The following is an 8479-nucleotide window of genomic DNA, read 5'->3' as shown; positions in this document are numbered from 1 at the left end:
TTGGTTGACACATACTATTCTAGTGATCTCACCAATATTCAGCGATCCAAATGCACGAGTAGGCGTGCATTTAGTCTTGGTTGTTGTTTTACTCTAATTGTACTATTCTATTTGAAAGATTCTTACTGAATCATGCAACCCACATTTATCCACAATGTATGTGGATTTCACGTTCACTTCACATTCTAACAAAGGCGCATTTCCGGAACCGTTGCACACAGACATGGTTGCTCTGGGGGCGAATTTCATAGTAACACCATGGAGCCCTGCTCGGAACACGTGAAACCTGTCAGAAGAAGTAAAGAGGAGAAGAAAGTTCTCCGAAAGCAAATGAAAGCCAGTCTCACTTACTGAAGCACGAGTCCATCAACACAGTATCGCAGCCCACTAAGGTAATGCATGTGTCTGCTGTACGATAGGAACTGATGGAGCTAACCTAGCACCACAACAAGAAAACACACACACACACACACACATACACATTCTCTCTGTCTCTCTCCCTCTCTCTCTCTCTCTCTCTCTCTCTCTCTCTCTCTCTCTCTCTCTCTCTCTCTCTCTCTCTCTCTCTCTCTCTCTCTGTCTCTCTCTCTCTCTCTGTCTCTCTGTCTCTCTCTCTCTCTCTCTCTCTCTCTCTCTCTGTCTCTCTCTCTCTCTCTGTCTCTCTCTCCCTCTCTCTGTCTCTCTCTCTCTCTGTCTCTCTCTCTCTGTCTCTCTCTCTGTCTCTCTCTGTCTCTCTCTCTGTCTCTCTCTCTCTGTCTCTCTCTCTGTGTCTCTCTCCCTCTCTCTCTCTCTCTCTCTCTCTCTCTCTCTCTATCTGTCTCTCTCTCTCTGTCTCTCTCTCTCTCTCTCTCTCTCTCTCTCTCTCTCTCTCTCTCTCTCTCTCTCTCTCTCTCTCTCTGTCTCTCTCTCTCTCTAACGTTATGTTATGATGTTTTTGTACCTAGAGCCTGGTGGTGGCTAACGGTGGGCTAGGTAACGGTGTGAGTCGTGAGCAGCTCTCTGCCGTATTGAAGGAAGGGGGGGAGGTGGAGACCCTCGTCATGCCCCCTCACAAACCCTACGCCCTGGTCACCTACAGGTAGGGCCAGATCATGGGACCTGTGGGATGTTTCTACCATTACCTTTACAGAAGGTATGCAGAGAGATTACGTTGCTCTGGTCCTCATAGTCTATGCTGATCTTTGCATTGCCGAACTCCTCCTACCCAGAAATGAATGTAGATCTGGGAAACCAGATGTGTGCACTTTTCAGTAGCATGAATGGATCATCCGTTTCTCCTCTGTGGTCTTACCTCCAGGTCTGAGGACAGTTCTCAGAGGGCCCACGCCCTCCTGAATGGGCGACAGTTGCACTGTAGCAGCGACCAGTGTGTCACGCTTTACCTGAGCTACATCAAAACAGGTAGGTTACCTTGTTTCATCCACTGCTGCAGAGGTAACTCAACCCGGTACACGCAATGAGTATCAACTGCTTGGTTACTCTTGTGTCTGTGTGTGTGTGTGCGTGTGTTTTTATTTTTTTTATTTTTTTTATTTGTCTGTGTTTGTCCCCGCAGTAGGTAGTGAAGCAGATGTGTGTGTGTCCCTGCCTGCGGGCTTGGTGCTGGTTGAGGACTTTGTGTCTCCAGAGGAAGAGGCTTTGCTGCTAGATGCTATTGACTGGACGTCCCCTAATGAGGATGACACGGGTGGGCAGCTCGGTCGAGCCCCTGTACACACCACATTTATATGGTATATACCACATTATATACATATAAATATGTATGTTGTTTGTCCCTATCTTTTTGTCTTCTAGCTCAGAAAGCTCTAAAGCACAGGAGAGTGAAGCATTATGGGTACGAGTTTCGCTACGACAACAATAATGTGGACAAAGACAAGCCCTTAGCTGGAGGTGTGTGTGTGTGTGTTTGATTGTGACCACTTTTGGTTTCTCGTGCAATATTACTTTTCAATTGTCTGTTTTCTAATGGCATAGGACAACCCTGTCATGTTATTGAAATGTTGTCATGTTTCGTCCAGGTCTTCCCCAAGTGTGTACCTGTTCTGGAAAGGTGTGTCAGCGACAGACATGTGGACATCTTGCCAGACCAACTGACAGTCAACCAGTATCAGTCAGGACAAGGTAGGTTTGGCTTACTACAGGGTTCCCGCCCTGGTCTTAAAAAGCCTTAAAGTCTAAAATCCAGCAATCCAATTTATAAGGCCTAAAAAGGTCTCAAATTCACCTTGAGGATGACAAAAAGCTATCATATGGTGACGCGAATAGGTCTAAAATGATATTCAAAGAGGTCTAAAAAGGTCTTAAATTTGACTTGTTGAAACTTGTAGGAACCCTGTTACTAGGTTTACAGTGAAACCAAGGCCCTGTTTGAATACTGGATGCCCTTGTCCCACACATCTCCATCACTGATCTGTATGTGAATGTATACATGAGTGTGAGCTTCCCATTCCACTGGTTTCACCAATCGAACCCTTTTATAAGGAGTCATAGGGTGTGTTCTCACTAGAACATTTGCTTCACTTGAAACAGAGTTTAGGATAAAATTCGCTTTGCTCTGCGTCGTTTGTAGCTGTGAAAACGTGCGAAGTCGCTCCCGCAGCAAACAACCAACGGATGCTCCGCTTGAAAAGGGTGGTTTCGCTCCGGTTAGAAACGACGCATTGAGGCAGTCCATAGGAAAACAACAGCGCATGCGTGTTGATCAGGATGAACGGGCAATTTCCTATTTTTCTGACCAATCAACCACCACGTCTGTTGCTTCGATTGCGTATGTTACTTTGTTTACATAAAGGGCTGAGAGAACGCAAATCAGAGAAATCATTTATTAACAATGTTGCAAACTCATCCACTTGCTCCGGCTCAAGATTCTGACTTTCATGTGAGAACATGACCATATACTGTATATAAGTCTACTAGTCCATATGGTCATATGTTTATAAAAGTACACAGTTACATGTTAACTCCCCCCTGTCTATATACCCCCCTGTGAATAGGCTATATAGTGTATAGAAGTATAGTAAAGTTCACATAATAGATACATTCTCACATGTCTACCGATCACTTATCCCCCTATTTTTGTTTATACCCCGCCCTACTTATGTCTATTTATGTCTCATTATTGTTTTTTTTAATTATCTTAGGACTGTGTTTTTTTGTTTCGTTGTACCTTTTGTTGTACCTGTTACAATGACAATAAAGATAATTCATTTATTAATTAATAAATAAATTAATTAATTCATTCATTTAGATCTGTTATTGCCTCATGAAAGGTGCCTTATTAAACAGAGACGGTCTGTAGGGCAACTCAACTTGTGAGCCTTGAGACTTCTGGTCAAACGTATGAAAAAGGGGCTAAGAAAACGTCATAAAACAACGTCATAAAACTTTAACGTTCTTTAGAAAAACATAAAACCTCATCAAGTACAGGCCTCAGTCATCTAATATCACCATTTATATTTTGGGTGCGTTTGTGCTACAAATAAACTGTCCTTGGCTTGCCTTGTGTCCCAAAGCAGATCCTGTTGCTGAGAGATTGATAATCTACCTGTGGAATCCCACTATTCAACAGTTTCCACAGAGATTGTTAATAGGCCTTTCATCTGTGATACTGCTGTGCTTCAAAAACATGTCCATTTACGTTTCTAAGCTGTGTTTCTGTGGTTCTTGTTGTTAGGTATCCCTCCTCATGTTGACACTCACTCTGCCTTTGCGGATACCATCCTCTCCCTGAGCCTGGGAGCCAAGGTAGATATGAAGAGTGTGTGTGTGTGTGTGTGTGTGTGTGTGTGTGTGTGTGTTCGTTTGTGTGTGTGTTCTGACGTGTATACGTGTGCATACATCACATACATCTTGCTGTAAATAATGATCTTACTGTACACTATGTGTGCGCTTATATACATGATCTTGAAGGGCAGGGTGATTCATTCATCTTTATAATCGGCTTTAATACGTTTTCTATGGTTGGGCGGCCGCGGTAATACTGTAATATTGCGGTATATGAAAAAAACAACGGTGTCCGTTTCAATACAGTCATACATTTTTTAAAATAACACGTTATCCCCTTGGTTGGTTCTTCATTATACAGTCAGACAAACATACTCCCAACCATAGCAACTAGGGAGTTTTTCAGGGCCAAAAAGTGAAAGGTTTTTGACTGGTGAAGTCGGTCTTGAGATTCAAATCCAATTTAATATACAACTCTTCATATTTCTTAAAATATTCAACTTTCTGTAAGTCAAAAACTTAAAAAACCCGGAATGTCGAGTTAGGGCTATGAATGGAAACAGCAGAAGACCTACAGTGCAGAACACATACAGTTTCTTCAGGAACTTCCTTTGATATGACTTTTACTTTACATAATGTCACTGCAGACGGTGATGGAGTTCCGTCACCCCGACGGGCCCTTAGTTGCCGTGGTGTTGCCAGGGCGGAGTCTACTGGTGATTGTGGTGAGCTTCTTTGTTGGGTTTGCCGATTTTGAACAAGTGCGTTCATGTCTCCATTGCTTAGCACACCAGATGACTGTTTACATTTTTGACTTGACAAACGGGCTTTGGATGAACCTGTGTGAAGCTGGGCCTGTCTGTCTCCCTGCAGCCTTCCCATCTTCTTGTGACAGCCAGCGTCCCTCCGGCCCCTCCCCCTCCCCCCCCTCCCCCCCCTCCCCCTCCCCCCCCTCCCCCTCCCCCCCCTCCCTACCCAGCAGCGAGGGTGACGCGGCCCGCTTGGAGGCAGAGTTCGTGCACAGCGTGTACGACGCCATCGCCTGTCACTTCAGCAGCACGCGCCACTCCCCCTGGCCACAAGTATGTCACTTCCTGTCCTCGCTCCGACCAGGAAGTGTTCTCGCTGACGTGGGCTGCGGGAACGGGAAGTACCTCGGGGTCAACCCAGAGCTGTTTGCGGTGAGTGCATGTTGAACATGTTGAGGGTAGATGCAAAGTAAAAAAATGGGTAAATGCTACTTAATTTCGATCTGTTAGATCTGTTTTCTATGTCTCGTCTTTAGACGGGCTGTGTTAGGATTCCATTGAGTGTGTCTGTCCCCTGTAGGTGGGTTGTGACCGCAGCAGTGCCTTGGTGCAGATCTGCTCAGAGAGAGGCTTCCAGGCATTTGTGTCTGACGCTCTCAATGTTCCTCTACGCAAAGAGACCTGCGATGCCTGCATCTCTATAGCTGTCATTCACCACCTCTCTACAAAGGTATACACACACACACACACACACACACATACACACACACACACACACACACACATACACACACACACACACACAGTTTGGTTACTGTTGTTTTATGATTTCCTTTGTGTGGTGTGTGTAGAAGCGGCGGTTGGCTGCGGTGGAGGAGTTGGTGAGGCTGTTGAAGCCTGGAGGAAGGGCGCTGATCTACGTGTGGGCCCTGGAACAGAAACACAACGACCAGACGTCTAAATACCTCAGAGAGCCCACAGCACACAGGCCCGGAGGCAGCTCTACAGGCCCCTGCAACCAGGAGAGAGAGTGTCCTACAGGCAACGGCAAAGACTACGACCAGGGGCAGGTCGGGAGTAAGAACCCCCCGGACAACAACTTGGACTGCAACCAGGTCCCCCCTGAGAAAGAGAGTCGGCCCAAGCTTAGGGTCCACACCAACCGCACGGCCTTCGACTCCCAAGACCTCTTGGTCCCCTGGCATCTTAAGGGGGGAGGGGGGGAGCGGGCAGGAGGAGAGACAGGACATGGTAACCAGGGGAAGGGAGTAGGCAAACAGGGTGGTCGAGGAGCCTCAAAAAAGACATCAGACCTCCCCACTGCTAATGTTCATGGCTCAGCTCCCAGCCCAGGTCCTGTATTTCATCGCTATTACCATGTCTTCCAGCAGGGGGAGCTAGAGGAGCTGTGTGGCAGGGTTAGAGGAGTGAGTGTGCAGAGTAGCTACCATGACCAAGGGAACTGGTGTGTTATACTGGAGAAGACTCCTGGAGACAGATAAACACACACACACACACACGCACAATCAAGATTTTAGTAAATGGGTTTATTAACAGAGAGTATGCTATTGTTCATTTTCGGATGAATAAAGTTGTATTGAATTGAGGGAGATTTTGTTTTTTTTGCCTCATCAGATAAGACAATTATGCAAGACAATTATGAGACCCAATGAAGCGATTTAACATCGCTGATTATTGTAAATAATCATGAAAAATGGGAAAAACAAAATGACCTTCAAATGAATGGGGATTCATTAAGTCTGATTTCATTCATTTAAACGTTGTTGTTTAATCAAGTCTTAGAAGTGGCCGTAGGCTGTTGAATTCAACACCTCTCAATGTGGATTACCATTGTTATAATATATTAATATTAATATTAATTTGTAATATATATTACATTAACAACAAAGAGTCCCCATTAATCCCAAAATCAAAGTTTGTCAGGTGTTTTTAGACCTCTTGACTCTCTCTGTATTCCTCCACATATCCTTGCTCTACTATGCCCTATTCTTCTCCAGTGTCTGTTATAAAGTGTGGTCTTCATGTTTCCTAATCATCCCCTGTATCAGTATTCAGGGCCGCATTTGTCCTGCCCAGGATTGTGGCTTTCTGGAGACCACCTAACATTATAAGATAACTTCTAAACTAGACTATACAAGATAACTTTTAACAGACGTGGTCAAGACAGAATGGATCTCCGGATAATGGTTTCTTGATTGCGGCTGGGGTGAGGCTATTATTCACTGTGATAATTGAAGAACAGCTCCTGGTAAATGTGGATGTGGCTTGGTCCACCGAGACCGGTGGGCCAGCCTGTTAGCGGAGCAGGCTGAGACTGGACTCGACTGTGCTCTGTGGTTTTATCTGTGTATCGATTATTGTCCTGCAACTGTTGTGTCTGGCAGCAGATAAGCACTTGACATTTTGAGAAAATTAAAGATGGAATTTATGTCTGCGTCCAGAGTATTGATCTAGCTTTCTATCTAATAAATGCCTTTCCATTAGTGCCTCAACGTTCCTGATTGATTATGATATGCTCATCTAAATTTAGCCATGCTGGTTCTGTACTGGAGGTGTCCACATAACCCTACTATCATATCATATTATCTAATGTTCGATCTGTTGCTGATAATAATAATAATAATAATAACTTTATTTGTATAGCGCTTTTCCTGCAAACGTTGCAGCTCAAAGTGCTTTAATCATTATATAATCTTAATTTAATTATGTTTTAACTTAAATGCAATATTAAAAGGATGGGTTTTTAGTCTTGACTTGAACATATTTGCTGAAGTTGATCACATGCCACTATCACTCAATATCACCACATGATCTACATAGCATCTTCGATATTACACTGATTACTAGGAACAACAACATTGTATTCATTTATTCATTTTTATTTAAAAATAACAACTTCTCCACAGTGCTGGGCTTCAGGCGTTTTTTTTATTTTATTTTATGATTTCACCTGCGTTTACCTGTCCCTTTTCTGTTTCGAGTCTCGCGCCAAATCCGAGCCACTACCCGAATCGGTCACGTGGTACGGCCGGCAGGTTACCATGTACGTCATCAACATATGCCTCTTACCATATACGTCATCAACACATGCCTCGATACGCGCATCACAAACATGTGCCTCGGTTACTCGACACGCAAGGACACATCACTAAACATCTGGGATGCGAGCTGCCGCTAAACCCAAAAGAACAAGAAGAGCCAGAACGGTTAGAATAGTTACATCTCTGTATTTGGTTTCCTTTACTGCGTATGAAAACATCTCAACAGTCAACAAGCACAACGGGAGACTGAGTGTCGGAGGTCAGTAGAAGCCTTTGGGCCAATCCCAATTCCCTTTTCTACCCCTATGGCTCGTTTTCGAGTGTCACTCGATTCGAAGCAAAGGCCTTCGAACACGTCACAAGCAAAATCTACCCCTATGAATTGGGACAGCCCTTCATGACGTCAACAACAGTGGTTTAAATAGACGCGGTATGGGTGACGCGATCTCGCAATGCCTTCTTCAGCTGTGTTTATTTCTGTTGCGTGTGCTATAAGGATCTTTTTTCGTTTGTTATCAACACACTGTAGTGTTTAGACGTTCCTTTTTTAGTCTCTTCCGTCAGCGATGTCTTTTTTGTGGACATCGCAATAATGACAATGAATTTAATGACAATGAATGACTCCAACCAAAACAACCAGTCCATCAGTAGTCATAAAGCGTTGTCCAAAAATCACGTTACCAAGCGCCTTTCTCAGAACAATTCGTCGTCTAGAATCCAAAAATCAATCCATCATAGTGGTGGTCAAAAACGTAGAAAGAGGATCTCTTGGGGACGCGGCCACATTTGCCCGTGAAGGAGAGATGACAAATAAGCGGAAACATTTCTCAGTAGAGTCGAACGGTGATAGATCATCATCCTTTACGCGTATCCTTAACTGTAGTTACATTTCACGTGTCATATGCCCTTAGACATGGAAATATGTCAATGCGCGGCTGTCATGCA

General features: G+C 44.4%; 1 pseudogene across 1 annotated transcript; it reads left to right on the top strand.

Moving 5' to 3' along the window:
* The first annotated feature begins 258 nt into the window (after positions 1–258).
* On the top strand, positions 259–5974 carry LOC308150327 (tRNA (carboxymethyluridine(34)-5-O)-methyltransferase ALKBH8-like; annotated as a pseudogene). Its single transcript has 12 exons — positions 259–392; positions 945–1078; positions 1298–1401; positions 1556–1687; positions 1795–1892; positions 2019–2121; positions 3674–3744; positions 4371–4448; positions 4671–4904; positions 5053–5202; positions 5324–5723; positions 5814–5974. The product of its transcript is annotated as a tRNA (carboxymethyluridine(34)-5-O)-methyltransferase ALKBH8-like (transcript).
* Positions 5975–8479: the final 2505 nt, after the last annotated feature.

The sequence above is a fragment of the Nansenia antarctica genome, assembly GCF_963989245.1.
Source record: "Nansenia antarctica genome assembly, chromosome: 2".
NCBI classification, from domain to species: Eukaryota; Metazoa; Chordata; class Actinopteri; order Argentiniformes; family Microstomatidae; genus Nansenia; species Nansenia antarctica.
This window is presented reverse-complemented; position numbering and strand designations above follow the sequence as displayed.